Consider the following 17,138-nt stretch of genomic DNA (forward strand, 5'->3'; position numbering starts at 1 on the left):
CAGACTTAATAATGTGTGTCAGATATATGTTTAGGACTCAATCACATCTAGGGAACAGAGAGCAAACATTTTATAAGATCAAGTTATGGATCCCAGTTAGAAAACCTTTAGCAATGCTCCCAAATACCTGTGATCTGTAGCTTCCTCACCTGACATGAAGAAGGAGGGACCATGTGTGTGCATAAAACATGATTAGTGCTTGAGAAATTGATTAATGCTGAGAAAATACATTAATAACATTGACATTTTCAATATTAGCCAATACACAATGCAACTTTTATTGTCATATGAGACAGTTTGTTTTGTCAAGCAGCCCTGAGCATATTTATTTCTTGTTTCCCCTTTGCCTAAAAGGTCTCAATGCAAACTAACACACATTAGTACATTCATTTCAGTGATTTTTGCAGTATCAGCCAATACACAATGCAAACTGTGTGGTAATTGTCACAATATAAGGCAGTTTGGCGAGCAGCACCAGGCATATTTATTTCTTGCTTCCCCTTTGACCAAAGGCCTCAAGGCAATCTAATGCCACATCTCCATTGTTTCCACTGACTAAATGTTTCTGTGCCACTGAATGCAATCTGAACTGTCTACGTGCAAGGTTCTAACCATTGCCCTGCAGAGTAGAAACCCAATTCCTCCACAAGGTGGTGCTGAACCCATGGTGATGTACCTCCCATGCTATGATTATCTGTGCTACCGTGGGCATCATAAGCACAGCACTGCTAGTGTAGAGGTTTGCACATGGGAAGCTGCGTTCACACATCTAGTTAAATTACTTGTTATTCAATGTTATAGTTGAATAAATAAAATGGCCTTTCTTTACCCACAATTAAAACAGAAACACAATAATGTCCTGTTCAGTTGAACAAAGTATCATATTCCATCTTAAGTTAATGATCACAGTATTGCGCATCTTTTAATTACTGTATGTAGTTTCTTCTTCAGTGTCCAACAATTAAAACACAGTGCTTGATTGAACTATGCCCTTATGTGATATTGGCATGGTGACGAGAGGTAGACAAAGGCACAAGGAATTTGTTTTGAAATACTTTAGTCAAGATAAGGGGTTGGGATGAATGCCTAACTTGCCCTATTCTATATGGGAGTAGTCTTGACCATAAAAGAAAAAGAATAATAGTCCCAAATCTGTCAGTCAAAATTAAAAGAATGTCTTTGTCTAAACTATGTTTGCCCTAACGTATTAGAAATATACTGTATAGGGGTTTGGACAACATAAAAAGGGTGCATTAAATAATATCACGATAGCACTGTAGTTGTTCTACAGCTTTCCTCTCAATGTTCGTCAAACGATATTGGAGCTGTCCGACAGCTCCCTTCCACAAGCTTGAATGACTTGGGATCAACAAAGTTCCATAGATTCAGCACAATGCTCATCAAAAACCTCCTTTCAGGATTCTCCAGGCTTTACTTTTCCCCAGATTCAAAAGCCATCTTTTTCAAAGTTCACCTTCAAGCATTTATCAAATGCTTTCTGTCTTGATCCACAATTTCATAAAGTTTACTTTGTAGTCTGTGCAAAAGATTCTCTTGCTATTAATTCAACCGGGCTTCCCTACCCCAACAATTCCACAACTTTAACACTTCACCAATTCGTTGTATCTGAGTCTTTGAAATGAACACAATTAAGTTAACTGTGTGCATGACCACTGTGTTACCTTGGCCTTTATTGGATCGTGCCCCCGGCACTCTTCAACACTTTTATCACCGTTCATCAACAGGGTCGTGCCCCAGGCACTCTTTAACTTGTTTACTTCCCAGCTATTTCGGGATTTCAGCTCGCTCTTCCTGTCTTGCTCAGCTCCCCTCTCATGCTTTTTGTTAGCTCTGAAAAAGTGTCAAAGTACACGGGACCACTCCTTTACATTGATTCCTTCACTTTAATTCCGTAGTTCACAATGGACAATTGAAGCTTTCTCTTCAGCGCAGTTTCATCATATCGAGGTCAGGGTCTCTTCACTCACCCTTCTGACACTACTGGGCAGCCTTGCTTGCCCAGGGGAATGAGCACCTTTCAAGGAATGTTTCTTTACAGATCAGCTTTCCACGCAATCCTCTTCTGTCTCCTTGGAGACATACCCCCCTCGCCACGCTTTCTCTAGCCCACTCAAACCACAGGCTCTCAGTGTCTCGTTGCTCCGTTCTCCAAAAGCAGATCTCTGGGGGCTTAGTTGCCTGCTAGCTTGGTCTCTGACCTGGGTTCCTTCTTGGGCTACAACTCGTTCTCCTTGTCTCATGCGGCTACTCCTTTTATACACCTGAGGAGTTTCAACAGGCTTCAGGTGGACACAATGTTCGTTCATTTCCTGACTTTGCCTGACCTTGATAACAGGACATTCTTGAAAACTTTAGAGTGCCTCTGAATGTAGCTTCTGTGTCCTAATGGTACTGGGGTGTTTTAATAATCAAGGAGAGAACAGGGGAAAACGGATGTCTGGCACACAATATGCCATACAGGGTGAGGGAATGTCAGGTAGGGGGTTATATCATGTCTCACCTTTGGGTAATCCCTACCCAATCCCACAGAACACTCCTCCGAGGTGATCCTCCCTCCCTTGTCTGCCCCAGTGTCGGGATCCAAAAGTGATGGTTATACCCTGGCCACCTGTTTAGAACATCCCCTGGGAGTGGTAAGGGAAAAACCCTCAGGTTTTTCACTTATCCTGCCCTTATGCATTTTGGTCGGGACTGCTTTACACAGGAACCTCGAAAGGAAATCCACGTTAACTTGTTCCCGGCCCTTTCGATGTTTACTGAGAAGCAGTAGGGTTGTAAGTCCAGAAGCCATCACGTGACTCTTGGGTTGGTCTCTTTTCGTTGGCTGATCCAGGCAAGGGTGGGAATGATCTGTGATCAATGTAAATCATCTCCCCTATAGATAGTACTTCAAGTGGTGGATGGCCCATTGGATGGGTAATGCCTCAAGTTCTAAGACCTAGTAGTTCTCCTCCCTAGGGGACTGGCATATAATATAGGATGTTCTAACCAGTGAAAGCGAGCGTTCCCCAAAAACAACATTTAACACTCCCCAATGAGAGTCCATAATGGACACACCCCTGGAGAGAATGAGACCAAGACCAAGTGCGGGTGAGGATAAAAAGTTCTTTATGTAAACGAGAATGGGGCAAGCAAAGAACTCTGCATAGCTCCGAGAGAGCTCTGACAGCAACTGGAAATGCATCACATTATGTTACAAAACGACGTCGCTTATGACGTAGGAGCTAGGGGTTACATGAATAGTAGCGATTGGGCAGGGGCGATGGTGCATTAAAGGATCCATGCTGGTGGTGCTCGCTGGTTGGTAGGACGTGACTTGGTGTCGAGTTGAGGCGTGTTGGTCAGCTGGGCCTGCTGGGGTGGAGAATGCGGTCACGAGGCGTCCAGGTTGATACATTGTGACCTATGCTAAACTTCTGCCCTTTTGCCCTTGTGGCCACGCATACTCATTCAGTAATCTTTCTGATTTATTCTGTCCTATAAAGAATTAAGGTTGTTAATCTAACATTACACAGAGAACAGCATATAACTATAACTACTCATAATATATCACTATGAGCACACTGCATGATAAAGAGGTTAGTGAGGCGCTCAGGTGCTCGGTCAGGGGGCACATGTCTGGGATACCTTCAACAATCAGCTCTGTTAGATCTAAAAGGGTATGTTTTATGGTTTGTTAGTACAAGAGTGAATATATGGCCAGTTTGGTCAGTCGGGACTGGGGTGGGCTAGGTCATGTTGCACATAGCTGGCATACCAAAAAGGAGACGGGGTGTGAGGGGCTCGTTGCCCGTAATTTTTCATCTAAAGCAGTTTTATGAGTGCATCACATAGTACAGGGTGGGGAGGGCGAAGGCGAAGGCACTTCAATGTGGGCAAGGCGGTAGGACAAAATGGTTTTATCTTTACTATTACAACGTTCGTAAAGCAGAGGCCTTTAGTTGTCAGCCCAGCCTGTGGTGGGGAGTGGGTGGGGGCTGTATATGCAAATCCAGCAGAGGACGGGGAGAGAAGGCCCTGGCGCTTCTGCTTCATCTGCAGTATGGGGGCGCATGCATATCATATGAACGAGGGGTGGGAATGAGCCAAACAGGAACAAATACATAAAGATCTATGTAAAAACATTAACATGTGCGGATAAGTAACATTTCCATTCATCATGAGTACTCTGTCTTATACCATAACATTTATGGGCAATAAATCTTACTTAAAGGAATGGTTCTGTAAAAAAATGTTATTGCCCCTACAGGTCGGCCATGTGTTTTTAAGCCTAAGTCGCTCGATTTTAGAAAAATTTCCTATGGACCTTACCCGAGTTTTCGTCCATTATATGCATGCGAAAACAGGCATCAAGGAGCTGCCATTTTGTGATAATCCTATCATTTCCCCCATCGCCCTGGCTGAACTGCTTTTGCAGCACTAAATCATATCCCCCGCCCCTGAGCCTGTCATCAGAAGACGCGTACCGCCCATTTCACAATGCCAAAGAATGTTTTGTGTCAAGATTTGCTGCGCTTCAGCTAATGACGTGTCGCCATGGAAATCGCAGGACGCCTCTTTCCTCAATTAGTATAAACAGACCTTTTCACAACGCACAGCAGAAGATTTTCGATTCCATTCCTCTCTCTGTGTTACTTTGAGTATTCTGTGACTCATTTCTGTACTCTGGTCAGCTACCTTCGTTGCTTGTAGCCCGTGTGAACAGATACCAGTACCACCGCTATAAATTATTTTTGTTTGTTTAACACACAATGGCTACAATAATGCCCTACATGTACGAGCCCGAGTATACCGAGGAGGAACTACTGGAAAGGGAAACACGCGAAAACGATGGGTCTTCGGACGGCAATTGGGAGGACGATTCAACAGCTGAAGAGCCTGGACCTAGTTGCATGGACGGTGTTTCCAACTGGTGCACATGCAATCGGTGTGAGCTAATGCCAACCGAGGACGAGAACTGCTGCTGCTGTGAAAACTCGGGATGCGTGGCCTACATTTCGGAAGGCGAGCCATGACCGCAATGCATCACCGAGCTGCCAGACTTCAGGGCAGCCTGCCTCACACGGTCTGTGTTGAGGATAATGATGGTGCTTATGCACGAACTTCGCGCAACTGTTCGTCGTCGTAATCCGAGTAACGAGTAAGTATACTCTGCTTGTCATGCCACTCCTATTTCATGATCTTCTACTATATCCAAAATTACATATACATATCATTGTAACGCATGAAAGTCGTTCAATAGTGTACAGTGTCTAGATAGCATTTGTCCGAGCAGAATGCCATTAGTTACAAGAATTGTCATTGACAACAAACGTTTATTAAACTTATCTTGTTCATTTAAAAACAGTTTCTATCATTCTTTTTCACAAGTGGTACCGGCTGGTGGCCTATCGTTCCTTTACATGGTGGCTTAACGGGAGGCTTGGACACCGCGTTCGAAGAGTAATACCCGCCTGTGCCGTTTGTGCCACAAGAAAAATGTTCCCGAGCGACAGGGGTCAGTACAGGGGATTTTCTCTCGCTGTGCTGCAACCTGACCTGTACAATGTGTAAAGTCTTGTATTTTGTGCCATCAAAATAAGATACAAAATAAAACACCACATATATTTTAACAACGGTTGTTTCCATTTTTTAAATGAATCAAGTGTGTCTCCATTCAAGGATGGACGTCAGACATCTGTGCTCGGAATGGGTGAAGGTCAGGTCGCTGTGAAGCAGGGTGGTCACTATCTAAGCTAACATAATATATTCTCAATAATGCATGCACTAAATAACACTTGTTCAAAGTCTTTCAGTTGGTTATGTCTCTATAAAAGTCACACATATATCTATACTATCAATCAACATTGGATTATACAGGCCTTAGGTTAGGGTCTTGACCACTATAATACACTGAATCTCCGGTATGCGGCATTTGTTATTGATAGGCAATGATATACTGCAGTAGGGGTCTAATGTTAGTTGGGGATCTGCTAGGTGGGTCAGAATGGCAGTGTTTCCACTGGCGAGGGCATGTGGGCAAGGACACGTTTGTGGAGATGAATGAGCTATGTGCTTAGTTCAGGCTGGTTCACATGCAGGACAGTGATCTCAGAGGAAGAGTGATGTGTTACATTTATTAGCTGTTGCAAATACCTTTGGAGTTTTCCAGTCAGAGTGGGAACGAGGGTGGGGGCCATGTGCTAAGGGGGTACAAAAATAGATGCCCAGTGTCCTGCTCAGTGGTCCCATCTACGCGAATGTCAAACAAAGTTAACATCATATAAGGGCAAGGGGCAAACCCACTACTGGAGGCACTTAGTCCGAGTTTCTACTGAGAAGTAAAGGATGAGAGGGGCCTGATGGCCCCTCACTCCCACACACTTGCCTGCATGCCCACCGGCCCATCCATCCCACCCCCCCTCTATCAAAGGCGGTTCGCACCCGGGGATGAGCGCTGTCATGGGGGGCTGTCACAGGCGCAAACGGCCAAGGTGCCAAACAGCATGTACACTTCAAAAGGTATCCCACGCCCAGGGGCCATCGCTCACATGGCCTCCTCAGATCCCATGTCTCCAGGCAAGCCTCCCCTGAGGCAGGCCACCCCCCTGCAATCCACATAAGTGTGTCTCCATTCAGCAATCTTCCTGTGCCTTATCTGCACGCCCCAGGCCAACCATCCCACTCCCCTCTATCAAAGGCGGTTCGAACCCAAGGATGAGCGCTGGCATGGCGGGCTGTCACGGGCGCAAACGGCCAAGGTGCCAAACAGCATGTACACTTCAAAAGGTATCCCACGCCCAGGGGCCATCACTCACATGGCCTCCTCAGACCCTGTGTCTCCAGGCAGGCCTCCCCCGTGCAAACCACATAATACCACAACATACACACTTCATTCATTCACAAACACACCCCTGTTTCGAATACTTTATAAACCACTTGATATGTCTCATGAGAACATCTTTGTGCTTTGCAAGTCAACTCCTGAACCTTCTACCTGAGAAGCACTGAGATCTATGCTAATCTGCTCATCGTCGTGCTATCTGTGACCGCTTCGAGCAAACTCGTCAGTGTGCTACCTGTGGCCATCTACCTGTTCTCCTGCAAAATACTGCTCGGCCTGCTGAATCCAACTGTTTGTTGGTCAAGGTAAGGCCATGTATTCTAGTCATATTTCGGTCATTTTTACATTTCTATCTATTTGCGATTACAGTACCCAATAGTGGTATGGTCATTGGTCTCATTGCTATTGACTTGAGTTTCAATTGTTATGCTACCAATAAATCTATTTACTTTCATCTGTGTCAATTGTCATCGAATTGCATCCTTCGGGGGTCGAGTCTATAATGTAAGCATGTTTCCTTCTCGTGCAAAACAGAACATCCAAGGGACGAGTTACATGTTCAGAGTTTAGTCACATCATTTAAAAAATGTCTGTAATTTATGCAAATACTAAGCCGCACATGATGAACTGGTATAGTTCCGGCGACCAAAACAAACCTTGCATTGAACATGGTATGGTTAATTTACTTTTTTATGACATTTTTATTCATCAAGGTTTTATAATAATCTTGATATTTACTTTTCAGAATTTTCAACAATGCCTGCATGTTCGATTAGCGGTTGCCCTTCAAAGACCCATGCTAAATCTGAAGGCACTACAATGCATGTATTCCCGAAAACTGGAAAGTAGAGTCCAACAAGTCTTTGAGGACAAGAGAGGTGATCGATACCGCATCTGCACCCGGCACTTTTCCTGCAACATGTACGCCACATCTTGGGTAACAAAAAACGGCGAATAACACGAAAATTGCTCGCAAACGCTATTCCAACTCTATTCGTCCACATTCCACCACTGGTGAGTCAAGTGTCCAGATTTAGCTTTAGGCCTTGCGGTAGTGTGTAGGTAGCCGAATGGATTAATTGATATTTTAGGTGTTGTGTCCCTTGTAATACACCCTTGTAATACTTTCGATATTGATATGAGTGTATAGCTTTTTGAATAATGACATTTATCAATAAATTATTTTTCGATTTTATAACCCCCAAAAGAAATCTATTTATGGGCTCAGGGAACTGTACTATATTGCACATTTTCAATAGCATTATTCTCAAGTATTCTGTCGGTTTACATGTCAATTTTTTAATATTTGCATTTTATTATCAAAAAATAATTTACCTTTACAACTGCTTGACTATCCACTGAATCTGAAGCAAGAACATTCTACATACGTGACGTGCCTGCAGTTATCAACCACTTCTAGCGCGTATCAGGTAATCATACTTGGCTATACCGCTACAGACTTGTTTTATGCATGTCAAGTAATAGTTTTTATGTATCGTATGATTATTTTACCAATTGTTTGGTTAGTGCTTTACAATTGATATACACCTTAGTTGTCGTCCCCTGGTGTTTGTTTTCAGTTATAATTAGTGTTATCCATATTAATGCAAGTACTGTCTTTCAGGGAGATGCTGAAGCGTCCACCACATTGACAACAGCCCTAGATGTTCTTCAGCAGCACAAGGTATGGATACTGGCAGCTCCATCGACCGTGATCATCAGGACTGGAACACTTGTCGTTTGATTGTTCTACACCATGTTTCATTCGTGGTTAGCCATTGATATGTACCTGTGCGGCCGACCCCAAGTGTGGGTTGTGTTTTCAATATTGTAATCCTCACTAATGCAAATACTATGTTTCAGGCAGTTGTTGAAGCGTCAACCCACGCACTTGATGCAGAGCCTAACATTCAAGTAATTCCACAGGAAGCGGGACCATGCGGATACGAATCGGCGCAACAGCTTTCGGAAGTTCGCACCACATTTACAACATCCATAGATATTCTTCCGCAGCACGAGGTATGGATACTGACAGCTCCATCTAGCGTGATCATATAACGTGATTCCATTTGCTATACTTTCTGCCCTATTAACGCAAGTACTGTGTTTCAGGGAGACGACGGAGCTTCCACTACAATCACAAGATCCCATTTAGATGATGCAGATGTAAAGAAATCAGAGAAATAAGTCGATTAAATCTGATCATATTTAAATATTCCTTGATTCTTTTAGACAATGCAACATTTGTGGTTCTCTTTATATGTACCTGTGCCGTCGACCCCAAGTGTGTGTTATGTTTACAATATTGAAAACCATAATAACGCAAGTACTTTGTTTCAGGGAGTTGCTGATGCCTCCTCTTCAATACAATCATTCGTGGCAGTCCATGCAGAGCCAGAGGTATGGATACTGACAGCACCATCAAACTAGGTCATCAGAGCTTGAATACTTGTCGTTTGATTGTTCCACACAATGTTTAAATCATGTTTGGCTATTGAGATGTACCTGTTTGTTCGTCCTCATGTGTGTTTTATGCTAACAATATTTTGATACACAGTAATGAAAATACTATGTTTCAGGGAGTGGATGGAGCCTCATTCCGTGCTGTCTATGCGGATACAGAAAATATAGTCCTTGCAGCACAAGAGGAAGGGGAGACATGCGGATACGAATCGGAGGAACAGCGTGCAGATGTTGAAGGTTGAGTCAAAAAAGTTGCAAAGAAAAGAAACAAAAATAAGGATTTTTTTTCCCAGTCAATTGTACTATCTTGTGTTTAAACTGAACATCCCTTTTCCAATCTGTCCTCTAGTTACCTGTGGGTGTCAGAACTATACATACACAGACAGTGAAGCGAATGAGAGATGTTGCTTGCCAGACCATTTACACTATGGAGGAACTATTAATTCAGACGCCGCGTGTTGAGACTTGAGATGCTCATGTCCAATGGCCAGAACATGAAATGAATGTGTCTGGAGAATCCAGCAAAGTTGTATTGGACCATTGCTACAGTGCGACCGCACCACACCACAACAACATGATACTGGATGTATTGAAGATAGCTCTGAAGTAGTGGCAGATCAATTCACACAATCTAAACCCGCCAAAAAATTGCCACCAAAAAAGCTGTCGACATTGTTGTGTTCTCCCATCAATGTTGAAGTAGCAGATGTTGAAATGACAGAGAATGAACCAGCAGCAACATTCACCGACGCATCAGAACTTGATAGCAGCGATATTTCTTTCAAATGTGGTGATATGTCCTCAACGTCACAGGCCGAAACAACTTTGACGCCGGATGACAGTCTGATGAATGAGGGCAAATACATAGTATTCGACAGTTGTTTGATGAATATTATAAGTATGCTGAAATGTGGGCATTCCGTTAGAGGGAACGTATGTGGGAAGCCATTGATTCATGTCACTCGTCAAAAAAAAGGCAGTAACGTCAAAATAAATGCCGCCTGTAGATTAAATCATACGTTCTCATGGTCTACACAACCAATGCTGGGGAAACTGCCAGCAGGCAATCTACTGTGTGCAGCTGCATCACTTTTTAGTGGGTCCAGTTTTGGAAAGTTAGAGTCTTTCTTTCAGTTTGTGGGACTCCATTTCATTTAAAAAACGCAGTACTACAAATACCAACATGATTATCTGTTTCCGGCCATTAGTGATGCTTGGAAAATTGAACAATTGTCTCTAGCAAGTAAATTCGAAGGCAAATGATTCAAGCTAGCCGGCTATGGACAGTGCGACAGCCCTGGATTTTCTGCCAAGTACTGCACCTACCACTTTCAGGACATGGATAGTAAGAAAATTGTGAGTTTGGTGGTCGTGCAGGTAACACACTGTACATCCTCAGTGGCCATGGAGAAACTAGGATTTATAAAATCAGTGGAATATCTACAATCGAGGGGAATGCACATCGACCTCATAGCCACGGACAGACATGTTTCAATTGCCAAGACAATGAGAGAGCAGTTCCCAGATATTAAACATCAATTTGACGTATGGCATCTTGCTAAATCAATCAATAAGAAAATCTCGGCTGCAGGGAAAAAAAAGGTTTGGAAAGTATTTCAGAGTGGTCCCAGTCTATCAGCAACCATCTTTGGTGGAGCTCCAAAACTTGTGAAGGGTCAGTGGAAATACTACTTGAAAAATGGCGGTCACTGATGCACCACTGTACCAATGTGCACCGCTGGTCAGAAATCCTACATTTCCACCAATGTGAACATGGCCCTTTGTCCCCAGTGGAGGCACGGAAGAAGAAGTGGTTGATTCCATCTTCACCGACACACAAAGCCATTGAGAAGATTGTCTTCGATAAAACTCTATCAAGAGATTTGAGTGGACTGACAGAATTCTGTCACACAGGAGGCTTGGAGGTGTTCCACAATATGTGCCTAAAGTACAGGCCAAAGCGCTTGCATTTCAGCAAACAGGGCATGAGACGTAGGACTCTACTTGCCGTCTTGGCCCATAACGAGAATCTCGGCCGTGAACAATCTAGGACTACGGGTAATGTAAGGATGTCTCGCTACACTAAGGCCTTTTCAAAAAGAAGTAAGCAATGGGTGATCAAACCAGTCTATGAGGAAATGGAGTTCGACTTTGTCAAAAGCCTTATTGTTGCTGTATTAGAGAAGCACAGATATGGAATTTTGAACGTTTCTGTGCAGAGCACTGATCCATTGCCACCAAACATTGCCACTGTGCCATGTCCACCCAAAGGAGAGCTGGTTGTGAAGTACAAATCCCAGTTTAAATAATTGTAATAAGATTGTCTTTTTGTAAATAAATATTATTGCACAGTGTACATACAAAGTATGCTAACCCTAACCCCTACCTTCACCAGCCTGGGTGGCGAACAACCTGGGTGTCATCTTGGAATTCTCTCTCTATTCACCTCATATTGCTGACCTTGTCTATATGTGTATGTATATATTTTTGTTGATGTAACTAATTTTTGCAATCTCATGTAAATGCTGCGCACTGTTAACCGAGTTGAGGCTTCCGTATTGCAAATAATAAAACAAACAAACAATAAATCTCACTTTCAACTCAACTCCTCGGGTACTTTATACTTTCCCTGACCTTCCCCCAAAAATTAAATGTCTCCAAAGTTATGGTTCTTTGGGGCTGAAAATCTCGCAGGCAACGAGGACAAAATTGGGGGCCATAGAACGCGCCAAGCGAGCCGTTGCAGATGGGAGAGAAGCCAGTTTGCATTTGTACATTGAGGCGCAGTACATAGATGGATTCGGAACTTCAAGTTCTCACAGATGGCTTTACTACGGGATGTTGCAAAGAAAGAATGTATGCTCATTTCTAGTGAAGGTCAGCGGCTTTGATTTTCAGCTCGCAGCCTAAAGAGGCCCACAACTCGCACTGGCAGTATAAGGTTCTATTGTTTTTTTACCTTGAGAGACAGGGACAATGCAGAAAGAACTTCATTTGAAGGGGGGGTGCAATAACGTAAGAGACGATAAGGCAGAAAATTCTGAAACAAGACCGAGTTTCATATTAGTTCAGTACACGAAAAATCGTTGTCAAGAGCACAGTGGGATTTACGGACTGCATTACGCAGAGACAAAATGGAAATTGCAAATATAATGTAAGTAACTTTTTAGACACTTTTATACTGGAATGAAGAATTAATGAATGGATGCATGAATAAATGAATGAATGAAGAGCTAGGAAAAAGTTTATGGGATCGTCCTTGTAGCGGGCACATGGGCATGCAGGTCCACATTCCGCACGCATGTAGACAAACAGTCGTTTCTCATTGTGTGCTAACCTCGATTTATTTTGTTACTTTTCGCATTGATTTTAGAGCCGAACATACTCCATTGCACTATCCTTGCAAGCAAATAGTTTCAGATCGGCCGTAATAAATAAAATGAATAATATTAATAAAGATCGGCTGGCGAGACTAATTATAATTTTTATGTTTTCAAAACAGGTATATCCTACCCTACTGCTACTGCCACCAGTTTCAGACCCCGGCAGACGGCTTCTTCAACCGCCAGCTGCAGCTTCTTGTCAACAACTGCACCACTTTGACTATCTTATGGGACGATCGCCAAGGGCCCAAATGTCCTTACGTTTTATGTGGTAAAACGGAACAGTTTTTGTGGATAGAGATAAAAGAAAATAAATGGCATTCCGAGTTAATATGGCAATTCTGAATATTATATAAAAATTTAATGTCAAATAAATGTACTTTACCAAATGTACCGTGTTGCTGTTTGATTTTAAAGTACAGTTTCATATTCCGAATTGTGGCGTGCTGTGTTGTGAGTTGATCTTTGTTGGTTTCCGGGCTCTGTGTGAAGTCGCGTAGAAGACGACTGGGCGCGTTTGCCTACGCAGCACAGTAACGTCACGGAGAGAGGCGGGGAATATGAATGTTTTGATGATGACAGGCTCAGGGGCAGGGGATATGATTTAGTGCCGCAAAAGCAGGTCAGCCAGGGCGATGGGGCAAGTGATAGGATTATCACAAAATGGCAGCTCCCTGATGCCTTTTTTCGTGTGCGATTAATGGACGAAAACTTGGGTAAGGTCCATAGGAAGTTTTTCTAAAATCGAGCGACTTAGGCTTAAAAACACATGGCCGACCCGTAGGGGCAATAAAACATTTGCCCAAACCATTCCTTTAATATTGCATAATTCCATATCACACGCGAGATACACAGAATAAAAGCTTACATCATGTAAATGAGATAGGAGCTGGTTGATGTGTGGGTTGTTGGTCAATAAGACTTGCTTATAATACACAATACATAATACAATGCTCAGAGGTGAAGATGGCAACTGATCAGGATATTCTGTCATAAACGTGGGCACCTAGTGCATTCAGTGCAGGTGCACTTTGAGCCATACATTTCTGAAAAAATTTGTTAAATTTACATTGAGTTTTTTTCTCGTTTGCATATGTTTGTGCACCAAACAGTACCCAGTGATAATAACAACACAGGATTAACTTGTGTATTCTGTAGATCCATGCGCACCTTGGGTGGGTGTCTGTCATCATGTTTAAATGTGTACTAGCGGTCTGGGCTACAGAGGTGAATTAGGATGGCACACAGGCTCGGCATTCTCATCTGGCACTTCAAAGTGGGTTACAGGGTTGGGGGTTCGACACAACATATATTATGGATGCAGGGGTCGTCAAAGGGACAGGGCATACTTCATAGAGACAGAGTTGTTTTTCCCAGACCTCAGCCTTTGCTCTGGCCATGGGTATGTCAGTGATGCACTGCGGAGGGTGGAAGATACAATGTTTATACTGTGGCTTCTTCGCGCCTTGTCTCCTGTGAGAACTGGTCGGCAGCCTGGCTGCCAAGGGGAGGAGGGTGAGGGAGGCGACGGACTCAATGTGCGCGATCAGCAAGTGGAAAGAGCTGCAGCCCTGCAGACCGCATGTCTTAGTGAGGCCTACATTGGTTGTTCCAAAATGGAGTCTATGAGCAATTCAAAATAGAGTGAGTATGATTTATCAGGTTGGGCCGTGCAGCTCCAAGTGTCGACCTGCAGCCACCCCGCATCCTGGGCACAGGTGCATAGGCGGCTGCTGGACGAGTCATGGCCCGCACGCATGTTGGGAGTGAATGGGGGGGTCCTAAAGACCTTTCCTCTCATACACCCGTCATGGTTCTGAGCTAAGATGGCACATAGTCCTGTCAGGGAGGAATCAATGTGCAGAATAAATTCCTAAGAGAAATCGGCCACCTTTAGAATCAGGCTTTGTTGTTATTATTATTATTATTATTATTATTATTATTATTATTACTATTATTATATTATTAATTTGTTTTAGTTCAAATACATTTTACACAATGTATTGAAGCAATCACATCAGTTACGAGTGTAATACGTGGTCAGCTTTAATAGCATGTACGTGTAAAATAATTTGTTCTTGTTCTGAAAGACATTATATTATACAAACAGTCACTGTGTTTGAGATATAGAGCAATTTGGACTCTTTCGGACTCTGTGTTAATACAATAGTTCCAGAAGTCCCCCTGTTTTATAGCTTCATTTTCATGGACAAAGGGGCCCGAGACAAGCAATTTACTGAGACAAGCAATTTACACTCTGTGAACACGTGTTTTGCAGTTTCCAAAGCACCTGCGACTTTACAGATTCGACAGAGCCTCAAAGATCATGTGATCTTCTCACTTGCACCATGTAGAACCTGCAGCGGTAGTTGATTGGTCTGCAGCCTAACTAAACAAAAAGCTGTATCGCAGCGTTAAGACACTGACGGAGGTGTCTTTGGGTTTGATTAAACACATGGGTAATGTTAGATACATATTTATAAGTGCTCAGTGAAGACAAGTGCATATAGTTGTTTGTCAAGTCCCATTTATGGAGTTTACTTTTAAATAAGTATTTTAGTGTGGGAAACCGGTACCCTGAGAAAAATCAGGTACCCAACCAATGTTCTCGTACAACTTGTTGATCATCTGGTCAAAGTCCTCACTACAGTAACTAGGCCGGGTTCTGTTACTGTGCTGCAACAGGGCCAATAGTTGGCATTTAGGATGATAATATCCAGCCATTTAAGGTTTCCCATCACTAAGGCCTCAAGGCCGTATAGAACCATGGGGCAGAAACACTGGGTATATATGCTAATTATGCCTTCCAGGCAATAGCAGGCCATTTGCTTTGCAAGGTTTGCCACCATGTGTGTCAAATGGCAAACTTTTATCACCTTTGCCTTGTTTATATAGATATAAGACCTACTGGCACTCATATCCAGGCCCAAGTAAGGGTATGACTCCACATAATTTAGAGTCCCCAAACTAGTGTTAAATCTGGTGGTGCCACCACCAACACCTTAGTTTTTCCCATATTACTGATAAACTCATTTTCGTTTGCATATTTTACAAAAATATCAAACATACAACGGGCCCCCTGTAAGTATGGTTAAACACCAAAAGCCAGGTGCAACTCATGGTACGACTCAGACCTTGTCACCCTTAAATACAAGTGTAGGGTGGCTAAGAGTAAATGACTGGCCTCTTGTACATCATCTGACAAACTGGCCTGCTGCTTACTCCAATACTCTGTCCTCAACAAGAAGAAAACTCACATCGAAGCCTGCATCACTGTGGCATCTAACAACTTGGCCAAAATCTTTAAAATCTTCAAGGAGCTGGTCAATCCTGCCGCAGTCTCTACCTCTCTTGTCCCCTCCCATGCCCTCTGTACGGCCCTGGCTTCTCATTTCCTCTCTTAAACCCAGGACATTCTTTCCACCATCTCGTCCTCTCCTGCTTCTCTCCCAATACCTCCTCTTTCTCCGGCCCCCCTGTTCCCCCCCACTTCTCTGCCTTTCCTCTCTTCATCCCTGACAAGGTTTCTAGGCAAGTCGTATCTATGAAAGCCTCATTAAAACAAGTTCTTCCCTTACCCCCAGAGTGCTCTCTTGTGCAGCTGCTTCTTAAGAAACCCTCTGCCGACCCCTCCTGTCTGGCTAACTATCACACGATTTTCATCACTTCGTTAATATTCACACTGATTCTGTTGGTTGTTTCCATGTCCATCAGTCTGGCTTCAGAGCAGCCAGAAGCACAGAATCTGCTCTTATGAACATCCGTGTAGACCTGTTCTCTAGCCTTCATGCTAATCTCCCCTCTGTCCTCATCTTACTTGATCTATCTTCTGCCTCTGACACAGTCATCCATGCCATCCTGCTCAAATTGATCTGTGATAAGCTTGGGCCTCTTCCTGCTCCCACCTGTGAGGTTAAGAACCTCTGTGTCATCTTCAACTCCACACTCTCCTTCTCTACTCACATGTCTGACATCTCTAAGAAGTGAAACTACCAACTGCATATCCTCAGGGGTGTTCTTCCTTTCCTCTCCTTCCCCCATAGGCTCACTGTCTCCAGGGCTCTGGTTCTCTCTAGGCTTGACTACTGTAACAGCCTTTTTTTAAATCTGCCTGCCTCTATTCTCCGTCCTCTGCAAATCATCCAGAACATGAATGCAAGACTTGTCCTTGGCCTCAATACCAGGGATCGTATCTCTCCAGCCATGAAATCTCTTTTGCATTGTCCATAAGGCCTTCTGGGGTCTAGGACCGCAATACCTCCAACTCTTTCTTCGGAATTATCTTCCTAATCAAGCTCTTCGCTCCTCTACCTCCGACTCCTTGAGGGTTGGCGCTTCTCCAAGCAACGAGTTGGGGGAAGATCTCACTCTTTGGCTTGTGCCTCCCTCTAGAACAGCCTCCCTGCCTCTCAGAAACTTGACCAGAACCATATCCAGTTACAGAAGCT

Source organism: Ambystoma mexicanum, chromosome 2q, assembly GCF_040938575.1.
Source record: "Ambystoma mexicanum isolate Mex_15411 chromosome 2q, UKY_AmexF1_1, whole genome shotgun sequence".
Lineage (NCBI taxonomy): Eukaryota > Metazoa > Chordata > Amphibia > Caudata > Ambystomatidae > Ambystoma > Ambystoma mexicanum.